The 14266-nt window shown below is 39.6% G+C and overlaps 1 long non-coding RNA gene across 1 annotated transcript; it reads left to right on the top strand.

Moving 5' to 3' along the window:
- The first annotated feature begins 3322 nt into the window (after positions 1–3322).
- On the top strand, positions 3323–7778 carry LOC117803133. Its single transcript, XR_004626812.1, has 3 exons — positions 3323–3486; positions 6866–7017; positions 7528–7778. It is a non-coding gene; the product is annotated as an uncharacterized LOC117803133 (long non-coding RNA).
- Positions 7779–14266: the final 6488 nt, after the last annotated feature.

Below are 14266 nucleotides of genomic sequence, written 5' to 3'. Positions count from 1 at the left end.
CTGTATGTTCTAGAACTGAATCAGCCTGACCTTCCCTGCAACTACAGATGGCTTCGCGGTGTTTGAAAAATGCCACACGGATGGCAGAGCCTTTTCTATGGGCAATGCTATGCCTGCATCCACACCAAGTCGGTGATCTTACGGAACTGGTCTGCTGGGGACTTGTCACGGCTTGGCTATGGTCTGCCAGAGTGATTAGGGAGAAAGCACTTGTGCCTTTTATCTAGGCCTCGAAAAACTGAAATGTCCTAACTCTAGGAGCATAGTTTATTTTAGCATCCCTCTATACATTGTTTTTCAAACCTTTTTAACATGCACCCGTGAGATGACGACCTAGTCATTTCTACACGCATCAGTGTATCAAAAGTTTCATGAATTTTCCTCTTTTACCTCTCGCTTCACTTCACTGTTCTGTTAATCTTTGTGAAGTCCAATCCAACTCATACACTGATTTCTCAGCCAGGAGGGGGTCTCAGTCACATTAAATCGGAATCCGAATTTGTTCTTTCCGTTCTCTATTCCTTGGATATACCGTCCAGTCCTAAGATTTCCCTACTGTCTTTATTTCTTTTTCCCCCATAGTCTTTACAGAGAAGATTACCACATCCTTTCTCTGCAGCCCTAACTTCCCTCCTGAATTGCATTGTTTGCTGAATACTTTCTCTTGGGTAGATCACCTTCACGTCCAACTCAGTGTGTTAAATTATTCTATTTACTTTCAAACCAGCTTCGTGTCCCAGCTTCTTTTTCTCCAAATGATAGAAAAAAAAGTGTATATGTATCCTGTTCAGTTGCCTTAGGTCAAAATGCAGTGTTATCTTCAAAGCCGCCCTTCCGTTCATTAATGCCACACCTACATGTTGTCTGCGTTGTGCACTGCATAGCACTTAGCATCCACAGTGACTAGCAACCCGGACGTTCGGACTGTCGAAACCCAGTCTTCTTCATTCTTTTCCTCCACTTGGGTGAGAAGCATCTCTTTGCTAACTACGCTGCCCTATGTCACGGCGGAAGCCCCAAAGCCACGGTCTCCAGGTACACTCTGCGGTCCCACCTTTACATCTGTGTTTACTCTTTTCCTGAACTTCGTTAGCCCAGCTGATCGACTGAGTCAAATACCATTTTCTTCTTTTCTGTGATTAATTTTATCTGTCAATTTCTTTTTGTTGCATTTTGTCATTTGGTTTTGTTTGTGGTGGGAGCGAGTGATGAGAGAGAGAGAGAGAGGAACGCCAGACCACGTGAGCTTTGTCTTGGGGTAAAAGGAAAACTCTGGGAACCCTGGAAGGTAAACAGGACTTTCGTGTCGGCCAACCTTAACACACTTGGACTTTCACCTTGATTTTTTTACTCTTTCTCACATCCACTCAACAGACATTTTGTGGCACTCAGTACCTGTCAAGCTCTGTGCCAGGCCATAGGGATTCAAAGATGAAATATAGCTTTCTGACATAAATATGCTTATAATCTGGGAAGGAGAGCAATGTGGGGAAATTAGGAAACCATTATTTTGAAAAATCAACCTGCTTTTTAGGTCTCAGCATCCCCATCTGAGTGAAACATATCTCAGTTCAGTAAACTGCTCTAAGACATGGGGTAGTGATATTTCAATTCCAGTCGAGGGAAAGATACATTTCCAGGCCCAGGAGCTGTACTACCTTTGGGGTGGGGAGGTGAGTTGAGCTTAAGGTGTCCCCATCCCTGAACTGGTCAAGGCTTCCTTCAAACAACTCTTTCCTTCTTGATTTTAGACCCCTATGCCTCTCTGGAGGGACCATCTGAGATTCTTCTCAGTGATGCTCAGTGCATGGGGGCATGCGATACCTTAATAAATCCATTCTGGAAGGATCCAATCTTAGTGGCTATCCTGCTCTGCTCCAGGGCCAGTATCCACCTCTTTGTTAAATAAGTGTAATGCAGAAAAGACTTCAGAAAGCCAAGGTGTAGATAACTTTCAGTGTGGTTCGGTACATATTTGCTTTCCTCCTGCAGATAGCTGGAGGAGATTATCTTGCGTCTGATACCATTTGCTAATAGTGATATAAAAATGCATGTCAGGAGAAAGAAATCCAAAAGCATGAATAAGCCCTTAATTATTTTCGAGAAAAAAAATGTATAAATAGACCGCTTGCTGGGAAAAGATTTATATTTTACCTTATAAGTCATTTTAATGGCTTATGTTTGAACCGAAATGTGATATCTAAACTAGTGACTAAAAATATACAGGGAGTTCCAACCAGAACAGGAAAATTTTGTTGGGAAAGGAACAAGTAGTGAGAATAGGTAGAAAGCAGGGTCTGGTTTGTATTTGCTTTGGAAGTCAAAGCCAGACAAACCAAACCACATGTGAGCTTGTCAGTGACAAGGGTCGACTCTGGGCTCAGTTTCCCATATCCACCCCTGGGCCCCGCTCTGAGACTGCTGTTTCCAGGGGCACGGAGAGCTGCCCTTGGTCATACTGTCCCCAGACCCCGTGCTCCTCAGCAGGCCATGCTACCTTTCTCATCCCCGGGCTGCCCCTCTTCCATGTGTGAGGTTTTCATGCCTACCTCCCCAGATTATTCTGGCAATTCCATAAGGTCACATGAGTGCGTAGTATGAACCACAATGGCGGTTACGTTAAATTGGAATCCGAATTTGTTCTTTCCATTCTCTATTCCTTGGATATACCGTCCAGTCCTAAGATTTTCCCTACTGTCTTTATTTTTCTCCCCCATAGTCTTTAGAGAGAAGATTACCACATCCTTTCTCTGCAGCCCTAAATTCCCTCCTGAATTGAATTGTTTGCTGAATACTTTCTCTTGGGTTGATCACCTTCACGTCCAACTCAGTGTGTTAAATTATTCTATTTACCTTCGAACCAGCTTCGTGTCCCAGCTTCTTTTTCTCTAAATGTTAGAAAGAAAAGTGTATATGTATCCTGTTCAGTTGCCTTAGGTCAAAATGCAGTGTTATCTTCAAAGCCGCCCTTCTGTTCATTAATGCCACGCCTACATGTTGTCTGCGTTGTGCACTGCGTAGCACTTAGCATCCACAGTGACTAGCAACCTGGACATTCAGACTGTCCAAACCCAGTCTTCTTCGTTCTTTTCCTCCACTTGGGTCAGGTCAGCTCAGCTTGCCTGTTACCTTCCTCTGCCCTCGCCTTGGCTCAAGCCCACAGGTGCAGTAGCAGTGAAATCCTCCGTCCCACCCTTCGGTGCAGTCCCCACCCTCCCACCGGGCTGCTCCGTGGGCACCAGTTCCTCACACAGGACTGCAGCAGCTGCTTCCGCCTCTAGCGGGTGGTACACGCTCCTTAGCTCTCTGTAATGAGCCCAAATCACCTTTCCTACCCTCTCCAGCACAGATCTTTGTTACTCTCCTGTCTGGGACACAATGGGAGCTCTTTTATTCCTTTGTTTTGGCCTAAATCTCTTCTCTGGACTCTTAAAACAAGGAGGAAGGTTTTTGCCTCCACTCCTGAAAACTTTGCTCGTCTTCAAGGTAAGCTCTATTAACCTTTCTTCCCTAAAGACTTTACAGAGCATTCGGAGTCAGGGGCTGGCACACTCATTCATTCTGACCTGTGCTTGATTTTATGGGAAGAATATCTCAGAATTTTCCTGCTTATCAAATAGCATTTTTTTTAAAAGATTTTATTTATTTGCTTGTGAGAGAGAGCGCAGCAGGCAGAGGGAGAAGCGGGCTCCCCCTGAGTAGGGACCCCATGTGGGCCTCTACCCCAGGACCCTGGGATCATGACCTGAGCCAAAGGCAGATGTTTAACCGACTGAGCCACCCAGGCGTCCCTCAAATAGCATGTTTTAAAGTTGAAAGTACATTTATTGCCAGAAGCTGAAGTTTCTCTGCTTGGTGGCTTGAAACTTCTGGTCTGACTGTCACTTCTTACAGAACAGGACTTAGGGACTGTTAATGGACGTCCAAATGAAAATAACTCTTCAGATCATCTGCTTTCATTGGCTAAGTTCAGACTTGAGCTGTGACTCTTCTTTGATTACATATATACTCTTTTTCCCAATTTCTATTTTTTTCAGAGAATATAAAATAGTTATTGAGAGTTCGCATGTTTATTTTTGCTCTGAGGAGTTTCTAAAGAGGTTACGTTAAATGCTCGAAACAGATGTCAGAAGAAATAAGTTTACCACAACTTTCTTGGTAATAATGAAAAAATATTTTCCTGACAAGTGAAAAAAAAAAGTACATTTATTTTCCTTAGTTTCTCTGCAGATTTTTGAATAGAATGTTCCTACTGTTCATCTCTCCATATACGTGCTTGTATATATATACAATTATGTACACTCATATATGCTTATGTATAAAACATATTTACATAGCCATATCTATACTGAGAGATTGATAGAATTCAGAGAATCATCCTGCTTATATGAAAAGCACAATATAGTTGGGAAATTTTGTATCATGTATTAGGTTTGCATGTAAATAATTACTTGTAAAATCTCAGTAAGAATGGTTGGCCTCCATAGCCTTCAACAGTTTACCACCAAAATGGCTGAGATATGCATCCAGCAGGTGGGACTCTAAAGAAATCTTGAATAAAAATGGCCTTAGGTCTTTTCAGTGGTGACCTCAGCTCTTAAATTCACTGAAGCGTCTTTTCTGGAGCTAGGTTGTGATTGATTGTTCTGAACACGAACACGGGGAGATGAGAGAATTAACGAAGGGCAATCTAAATGTTTCTCCTTCACTCCACTCTGCGTCTAGTGCCTGCTGGGCCGGCGGGTGAAGGCTGGCGAGCAGCCTCTCGTTCTTTAGGGTGTGCAGAAAACAGCAAACGTTTCGATTGACAGGCCGGAAGGGTTTATTCTGAGAAAAGGCTCAGGTATGACCTAACAACTAAAGACGATCTAAAGAAATCAATCGCAGTTAATCTTTCTAATTGATAAACAAATGTGTACTAAATTAAAAAAAAAAACCTTAAATAAAAAAAAATCAGGGAGCTACACTAATATATAGTCTGAGAAAATGATTTCACAAGACTAACACATTTGGAGTTACAGGTTTGTAATTTCACATGAAATAAATTACCCTCTGGTCTTTTCATACATTTCTTTGAAGTAGATTTATTATCAAGAAATTTTGCACTGCAAATATTTGTACATTGAACTATATTTTCAAATGCACAAAGGCACTACTACACGGTTGTTTTGGGGGGAGAGAGACTCTAAAGTGCTTTTTTTTTTTTTGCCGTTTATGTGGTGCACCTTAATATATGTGGTATAACAAGTCTGTGGTCACTTGTTTCCTGCTGCTTAGAAACAAATGAAAAAGGTTTACTTTTTAAAATGTCTCAAATTGCTTTTTAAACTTTTTGAAATGTGAGTTCTAAAAATCCTTCCCTGAATGCACCCTCATCTTCCCTTTAACCACGAGATGCGCAGACCATTGTACCGTCCAGCCCGAGAGCCTCCCTCTCCCAACGTGTTAGTACCTTGCTTGCTGGGTAACTTCCTGTACAGAAGAGTTTATGATTTGGTGAACATCTCTTTCTTTCTTTCTTTCTTTCTTTCTTTCTTTCTTTCTTTCTTTCTTTCTTCCTTTCGTAGACGCCACACCCAGTGTGGATCCCAATGCAGGGCTTGAACTCACAACTGTGAGATCAACCCCTGCTGAGATTGAGAGTCGGACGCCTAACCGACTGAGCCACCCAGGTGCCCCATCTTCTATTTCTATCAGAATGTGGTGATTTTAGGAGTGCAGATCGATTGCCCAGCCTTGAGGGTGAATCAGTACCTATGTTTCCAATCGAAGTTCAGAGTTCGTGAAAGAAAACTGGTAAAGGTTGAGGAAGGTTTCTCTTTTGGATAAAAATACTCCAAAGATCTTCCCTACAGCCTCACCATGTGATAATACTTGAAGTCTAGTCATAAGTGCTATTTAGTACATATCAAAACAAAGCTTTTTAAGGGGCTCTTCGAGACCCTTCATGAGTTAGCCTCTGCTAACTTCTCTTAAGCTTCCTTTCTCACCACCATGTCTCTGAAATGCTGTGCTTCACCCACACCCAAATTCTTACAGTGTCCGGAGTGAGGTGACATGTTTTGTGCTCTCCATGCTCTCTGCAATGTTTCCATCTTTTGTCAGTGAACGATAGGAGATGCCAGTTGTCACCTTCTCCATAGTGGGTAAGGATTGCCCCACCCAGCCCCCATTATAGTCCCTGAAGCTCTACTGTATTTTAACTATATATTAATTAGTTAATTCCCACCCACAACTGCCTTGAACCCCCAGAACCTAGACTGGCACCTGACATTAAGAAAGCACTCACAAGCACTTTTTGAATGAAATAATAAATTAATGCATGTGTGGATGGATAAAATTATCCACGAATGTCTCTCTGAGCCCACCGTGGTTTATACTGCATTTTTCTCTTCCCTGTGATTGATCTTCCCATCCCTGATATGGTTCTTCTGTGTGTAGACATGCTTTGCATATGGAAAGAAGGGTTGTTTGTTGAGCCCCATCCTGAAAAACTTCCTTCTTGAGTGCAGGCATTTGCAGCTGTGAATTTGGTATAACAACAGGGGAGCATAGAGACTGAAAGGTCAGAGGATCTCGGGAGTTACGTTCTGCAGAGCTGTCCCAACCATACAGGGAGGCCCTTGTTTTCATTGATTCCTGAATAAGAGCCAGTTTCCTTTGCTTTTTTCCAAAATAACAATTACGTTTGGGACACATCCTTGTCCTTGTTTGACAGTCTTCATGGTGGGGGGTAGGGAGCTGAAGGAGAAGCTTATCCCCTCATGTCTTTAGGATAGCTCTCTATACCAGAGGCTTTTAATATTTTGGACTGTCAATGAATAATTTTCAAAAAGTGAAAAATATGTTCTGTGTACCCACATAGAATGAAGGTGTTCAAGGGTTTTATTTACCTACTTAATCAGTGGAGGAACCAAGAAGATGACAAATCTGGATCTAAGAACATCTGAGGAAGAGGGGTCTCGATACATCCTCTGGAGAGACATTAAAAAAGCTGAATGTTAGAATGAGATACCGGTAAGTTAAATATAAAACTGATTAATATTCTATAGAACAACAACAACAACAAAAAACCCCAAAGTCTTTTGGGATTATTTTTTTCCTACCGAACAGAAATCTGCAATTTACATGTAACTTCATGGTGCTTACCCCGTAGTCAAAGGGCAAGCAACCAAGTCAAACATGTTGAATAAGGATTGGGTGAACTTGATAAACAATAACCCAATATGATATGGAAAAGGCATACAATTCAATTTTTGCCTAATTTCCAAGTTTCAAATAATTTTTCTTAATAGCGTTTAGCCTCTGAGAATTGAGGAAAGCTATGGCTCCCTCACTGCACAGCATTATGCATACTGACTTAGGAGGTTTGGGATCTCCCTGAAGCCCATCCACAGGTCCCCCATGGTTCACAAACCCAAGAGTGGGAGCTCCTGGTCCTTATTCTCCATGGCTGAAATGTGTGCACAAGACAGGAGACATTTGGTCACAACCAGGCTGACCATGTATCTTGGTTTTCTTTTCAAGGAGAGCATGCAGAACACCCAGGACAAACAAAGTGGATTCAAACTCAAGGGATTGGGCCAGCTAACTCGTCTGCCTCCAGGGTAGCAGAGAAGTGCCTTGCACCACTGTTTCAGCCTGCCAACTCCAAACAATAGCCAGTTGTGAGTGGCCACTGCCTTGTGCTGTGAGACTCATGAAGCCACAGAGCTGAAAGCCAGCTGGCTCTGTGGGAAATGTGAGAAACTCTAGGCTGTATAGATGTGAAAATGCAAGTAGGAAATAGAGGCGGAGCCATCATGACATAGGGCAGTTAGAGAGGAATCTGTCCCCTCTTTAACATAGAGTGAAAAAATGCACCTGTTTATTATTGTTTTATGCTGCTTTTCCTCATTTTCCAGTAAATACTTTGGACAACTAAAAACTCAAAAAATTATTTTCAATGAAAATAAAGCACTGAGTTTCCATTTTCTGAGAAAGTTGATGATGCAATCGCAGAGGTTGTGTTGTTTTTCAAAGTTCACCATCCACAGATGGAGAGGAGCAGGGCTCTAATGATGTCACCAACTGCTCCTGAAAGAGCCCCAGTATCTACTTCCAATGTTAGTTTTGATTTTTGAGACTCGACCCAAATATTATTTGACAGATTTAGGAAAGGTCATTTACATATCACTCAGTAAAGCATGATGTTTCGTTTAGATCAATGGCTCTCGATTTCACTTCTTCCTTTTTTAAAAAAAAAAATATATATTTTTAGTAATCTCTACAGCCAACATGGGGCTGGAACTCACAACCCTGAGATCAAGACTTGCGTGTTCCACTGACTGAGACAGCCAGGCACTCCACACTCTTTTTGATTCCGGATTTTCATATGCACCCATAAAAAGTGAAATCTTTTCATGCGTTGGCTCCAGTGGAGGAAGAATATGTCAAAGAGTTAAATGAACAGCATCAGTTTTCTATCCGTGCCATTAGGTCATGCAAAGGGGAAAGAAGTGAATCCTAATAAGAGTTTTAAGTTTTCATCCAGTTCACAGAATCAAAAGAACACTCTTGGAGTTTCTATCAAAGGTGAAATTTGATTGTAAATGCTATTATAAAGTCAAACGAAAAGTTCAGCATTGAAGATAAAACAACGTGTTGTCCTGTGGTTTGATCTGTTTGTTTTTAATGATAACACATAATATACATTTTGGTCAAGCACAGCATGTGGTAAAGCGATTCTTTCACTAAATTAGGAAACCTAGGAGCTCGGTTGTGGTATACACATAATTCATAATTGCATCCAAACAAGTTTCAATATCCTGTCAAATATAGAATGATTACAGATATTTAGATATTTTTACACCTAGAAAAGCTCAACTCCAAATTTTTGAAGGAACCTGATAAGAATACAAAAAATCCTTTAGCATGACAGTTCACTCTGCCACCCAGCATGTCAGGTTTGGAAATGTTTGAGCCTTTGAACAATTAGTTTCATACCTAAAGTAATACTGCACTTTAGTTGCAATTTTGTTCAAAGTCACATGAAAATCTTTACTCATCTTATTTAATATATTGAGTATCCAAAGAAAGTCAACTTAAGAAACTTAGCAAATTGCAATAATTCAAAACAAAGTTTCCGAATTGGAAGATATTAAAAATTGTTCCTAAAAAGCAAGGAATCAACCAAGCAAATTAAGTGGTGAGAATTCAAAAGGTATTCAAAATTTAAATGTGATCTTTCATAACTGCATTTTGAAATAAATTGATTCTGCATGAATTTCATTTGATGGAGCTCCTATTTTTAATTGGGTAAATCAGTAATTTGTAGCAAATTAAAGTGAACTGAGAAGGGCTATAACTGTGCAGCATCTAAATTTAATTCTCCCAAAAAGCAATTGTGAAAAAAACATTGTGAAAATATCTGTAGAATAAAAATATTCAAAATGGAAGTACTGGGGAAAAGAGTGAATCTGATATATTTACATAATTTAATATGAAAACAAATCAGAAATGAGAATATTATCCATGCGGAATAATTCATTTGCAGGTTACCAGCTACCTCAGCTCCCATAAAAAGTGTATTTTCTCATTTAAAAATATTATGGCCACACATGTATTTCCTTGCACCGTCAGCTCGGTGACTGGAAGCAATGACATTCCAAGTAGCAAAAGCACACCTACTGGCCCGATCTTGGATTCTAATACCATTCTCTAAGGAGAGAAATCAGGGCTCCGGGGGGAACTGGCTGAATGGAGGACCGTGCTGCAGATACATTTGGAGAACTCGTAGCGTCTGGCGGTGCCGGAACACAAGGCAGTGCTAACAAAAATAAATACCAACATTGATGGGGTTATGTCAAGGGTACACAGGAGCCAACTAAAGGAGCTCTCAATGGCCAAAACTGGAACAAGTGGAGCAACAATATAAAGTTGTCTTGGAATATAACCCAAATTATAACATAAATGTCTAAATATCCATCAGATCCTACTAATACAAGTAACTGACTAAATAAAGAAATAAAACTATAAATGAGCAAACAAACAAACAGGAGAGACTACGTGACTATCCCACACAGAATAATTCCAAATAATTTATGTGGGTATTTTTCCCTCAAGGAGGTAGAGCATAGGCCCCTTCCACTTAAGGGGGGCTTTAAAGGCTTTGAACTGTGACTTTCTCCCAAAAAGGGCAGGATGGAAAGCTAGGAGGAGTAACTTTTCCATGAAGGAACCTGACAAACACTGCCTCAGTCATGTGATCCGTGGTGGCATTAACAGCGATAATTCATACTGATAGCATGTCACCTTCATACGATACAAGAATTGGACTTTATTTCTGTGGTCTTGCTCCTCAAAACACAGTATTCCAGTCTGATCTTGAAAAACACAAAACAAAACAAAAAAACAAAAACCAAAAAACTAGACAAATTCCAATAGAGGGGCATGCTACAAAATATCTGACCAGTCCTCCTCAAAACAGTCAAGAGCATGAAAAACAAGTTTTAAAAACTATCATAGCCAAGAGGGACCTAGGGAAACATGATGGTTATGTGCTTTGTAGCATCCTGAAAAGAATCCTGGAATAGAAAAAGAACATTAGGTTAAAACGAAGGCAATCAGAGTCAACTGTGGACCTTAGTTAATGATAATGTGCCAATATCGCTTCATTAATTGCAACAAATGTATCATGCTAATGTTGTATATTAATAACAGGATACCGGGTGAGGCGGTACATGGGAACTCTCTGGACAATCTTTTTAATTCTTCTGTCATTCTAAAGCTATGTTGAAAGTAAAATCTATTTTAAAAAAATAATAAAAGTATGTATACAAGGATTCGTATTTTCCCTTTCACCTTGAGCTCCAATATGGCTCAGCTGACAATGGCTGTATTGCCAACGCATTCAACTGGAAGGTCCCAATATTTTGTATATTCATTTTAAGATGTCAATGTATTGGCACTGAATTTGAGCCAGGATTTCTTTCAAGAAATAATACCGAATCCAAAAATACTGCAGTATGCTGTGATTTGGGGCAGTCAAAATCCCTAGTAAGTAGATATTTTGTAAAAAGAAATCATCATCTACAAAGAAGCACCAATTTCAAATTGAGTAGTCATAGAATGATGCTTTCAAAAAAATTGCTGGTGATTTTATTTTAAAAATTACAAATAATAATACACTATTGAAAAATGTCTTCAGAAAAATATCAGTGCCATATATCAATGTTAAATATCTTTGCTGTTTTCCCCCTCTTACAAATTACTTCTACTGAATTTACTCTTAATTTTAAAGACTCATAACCAGTAGGCAGGCACTCACTTTCTATGTACTCCTCATAGAGAAATTTTTATATTTTGTGACTACTTTAAGGAAAAAATCCTTTTGTACATTTTCCTAGTATCTAATCTGATGAATACCCAAGAAATTGTTTGCATTCATTTTGTTTCTATTAATCAACTCATCTGATGCATCTTAACTCTTCACTCTTCAACTGAAGATATTCCCATTTCTAATCTTTTTCACATCGAAGAATGCAAATATTTCATCCTAAGTATTTCTCACAGGCATTGCCTTTATGCCTCCATTCCCAGTAGCTTTAACATTTCGTCACTTAATATTATCTATCATCTATCTATCTATCTATCTATCTATCTATCTATCTATCATCTATCATCTATCTATCTCCATCTGACTCATTTTTGTCGTTATATTTGTTCTCACATCTTGCTGTAAGATTCTTTAGATCATGCAAAAAATTCTCTTTCCACCGCAACAAAACTTGGTATTTGTTTATCTTTGTAACCGAGGAAATGTACCACACAATATGGCAGACTCCCACAAAACTGTTTGTAGGAGGAATTGCAGTTTGGACCAAAACCTGTCAGAAGGACTGTTGCAACGGTAGGTTGAGGTTAATGAAACGATGTTTCCAGAAAGGGTAAACCCCAGGAACGCTACGGTAAGTGGGGAAAGGCAGACACAAAAGATCATGTATTGTATGACTCCATTTACACGAAACATCTGTAAAGGCAAACATATAAAGAAAAATAGATATAAAGATCAGTGATGCCCGAGGTCAGGGGGTGGAAATGGATTGACTGAAAGTGAATACCTCGCTTCTTTGGGTGATGGAAATGTTCTCAATCTGGATCATGGTAATGTTTGCATAATTATGCAAATTTACTAAAATTCATTGAATTATACACTTAAAAGGGTACATTTTGTAGTATGTAAATTATACCTCAATAAGTTAGACCTCAGTAATTTAAAAATGATGCTTGACAAGATGGCGGTGCAGGCAAATAACTCAGCCAGTTTGACCTCATCAGGATAAATTTCTAAACTTGAGCGTTATTATAGTTACTTTGCCTCCGAATCCACTTTGAATTTCACAGGGGACAAATTGCACCCCTCGTGTGTAGGAACAAATGTGTTCAGGCTGCTTAATACATGGTAGAAACCACAAAGTACTTTACAATGAATCAGCTCGACAGAGAGCTTCAGAAATTAATTATTCTGGATCGTGTAATTACTTTCAGTTTTATTCAGCCATTACTGCTTCACTTCTATCATTTCTGTTTGACAACTTTAAAAAAATAACCCCTTATCTTCCTTCTTTTCATAGTTTCATGTCAGCTAGAGTTTCAGATGTCCCTTGTCTTTTTATTTAATGCAAAGTTCCTTTCTTTGTGTACATGAGACTGCTGAGTTCAAGCAATTAGTTGTAGAAAAAGCTAGGAAATTTTTATATTTCCAAGTGAACTGAAGCTCCTAACCTGTGAATAAATAAATGTCATTGATGGGCTAGAAATCAATAAAGAACAACTACAAGGAAGGCTTTGTTGCAAGAATGGGTGCTCTTACGCAACGCTTAATTTCTGGATATTTGTGGAAAGTACTCATGAATGTGAAACAAGGGCATTATTCGCTTCTTTGTATGATTGGGGAAAAGGACCAGAAAGGAGCCAGTTAATAAAAAAAATTAAAAAGTCCAGTGGTGAGAAATTGAACATATCAACCATGAAATTGTGTTAATTTGATAATTAAAGTGTCTTAGTTCAAATGTAGATCCTGGACACTTAACAAAATGGTGACAAAATAATTAGGAATGAAGGCATATTATACACACATTAATAGCTGAGACGGATAAAGTGTAAAGCTCCCTTCAAGAAAATGCTTTTTGAACAGCACAGAGCAATTATGCATAGACCTTATATTATTTCATCATTCAAAGAGGATCTGGGAAGAAAGACACAGAGCCTTTCTAGTTCGGGTGAGTTCTGAAGGGCACAATCAGAAACAGAGGAGGACGGGAGATGAAAGGGAGGAGCGAGGGATGTAGAAAAGTAACAAATGAAGAAAGATGAGCACGAAATGCTCAGCCCTCCTCTGGCTCGCTGCCCCCCACTCTAGGCTGGGACTCTCCCCTCGCCCGATGTCATCCTTTGACACTGGGTCCCTTCAAGATTTTCTCTAGTCTCTTCCCATATCCCATCTTCACTCCTTTCTTTCCTCTCTTCTCATAAAAACATTCATTAAGGCTGGAAAACTCTTGAGAAAAATGAAAATGAATGGTTTAATTTCTGTACCGACTTCAGGAGGGGGCGACGAGGGAAAGGGAGCAATGCATCACCTCTTTATAGCTCAGATGGGAGGGCCACCTTCGGAGAAAATCGCAAACCAGGGGCTGGAAACAAAGGGCTTTCAGGGAAGGGGGTCATTCATTACAATACCTATTGTTCTGAGGCTGGGCGAGCGAGGGGGTATTTGTAGTTTCAGCTGGGTAATTGGGTTCTCTGGCTTTGTGTCTTTCCCTTGAGGAGTTTAAATTTTTCCTTTTAGAACCATAATAGAAAGATGAGTCAGTGGCCCAGTTTTTTAAAAAGTAGATTTTTTTTTAAAACGTAGTTTACAGTACAGTTAGAAAAGAAATGGCCCCAATTCAAGCGAGGGTCTTCTCTTGTGGATAAAGCATCCATGAAGCTAACTTTGAATGAGAAGAAAAAGGAAACTAGATGCTGTAATATTATACGACACATCAAAGCAATATTCATCGAGTGGTTTTCTATTATCAAAGCCACCTTTGTACTTACTGTCCCGCGTCTGCCTCTGGTGTTCCTGACTACTATTTATAATTATTATTATTATTATTATTATTATTATTGTTATTATTATGGTATGTTTGTTGTTATTTGCATTTTTACTTCTATTATGTATATAAGGCAATTGAGGTTTAAGATGTTCCCTGGGGTCATTCGCGTCATACATTCTTAGACT

The sequence above is a fragment of the Ailuropoda melanoleuca genome, chromosome 7 (genome assembly GCF_002007445.2).
Source record: "Ailuropoda melanoleuca isolate Jingjing chromosome 7, ASM200744v2, whole genome shotgun sequence".
Classification (NCBI taxonomy): Eukaryota; Metazoa; Chordata; class Mammalia; order Carnivora; family Ursidae; genus Ailuropoda; species Ailuropoda melanoleuca.
Note: the sequence above shows the minus strand (reverse complement) of the source record. Positions and strands in the feature narration are given on the sequence as shown.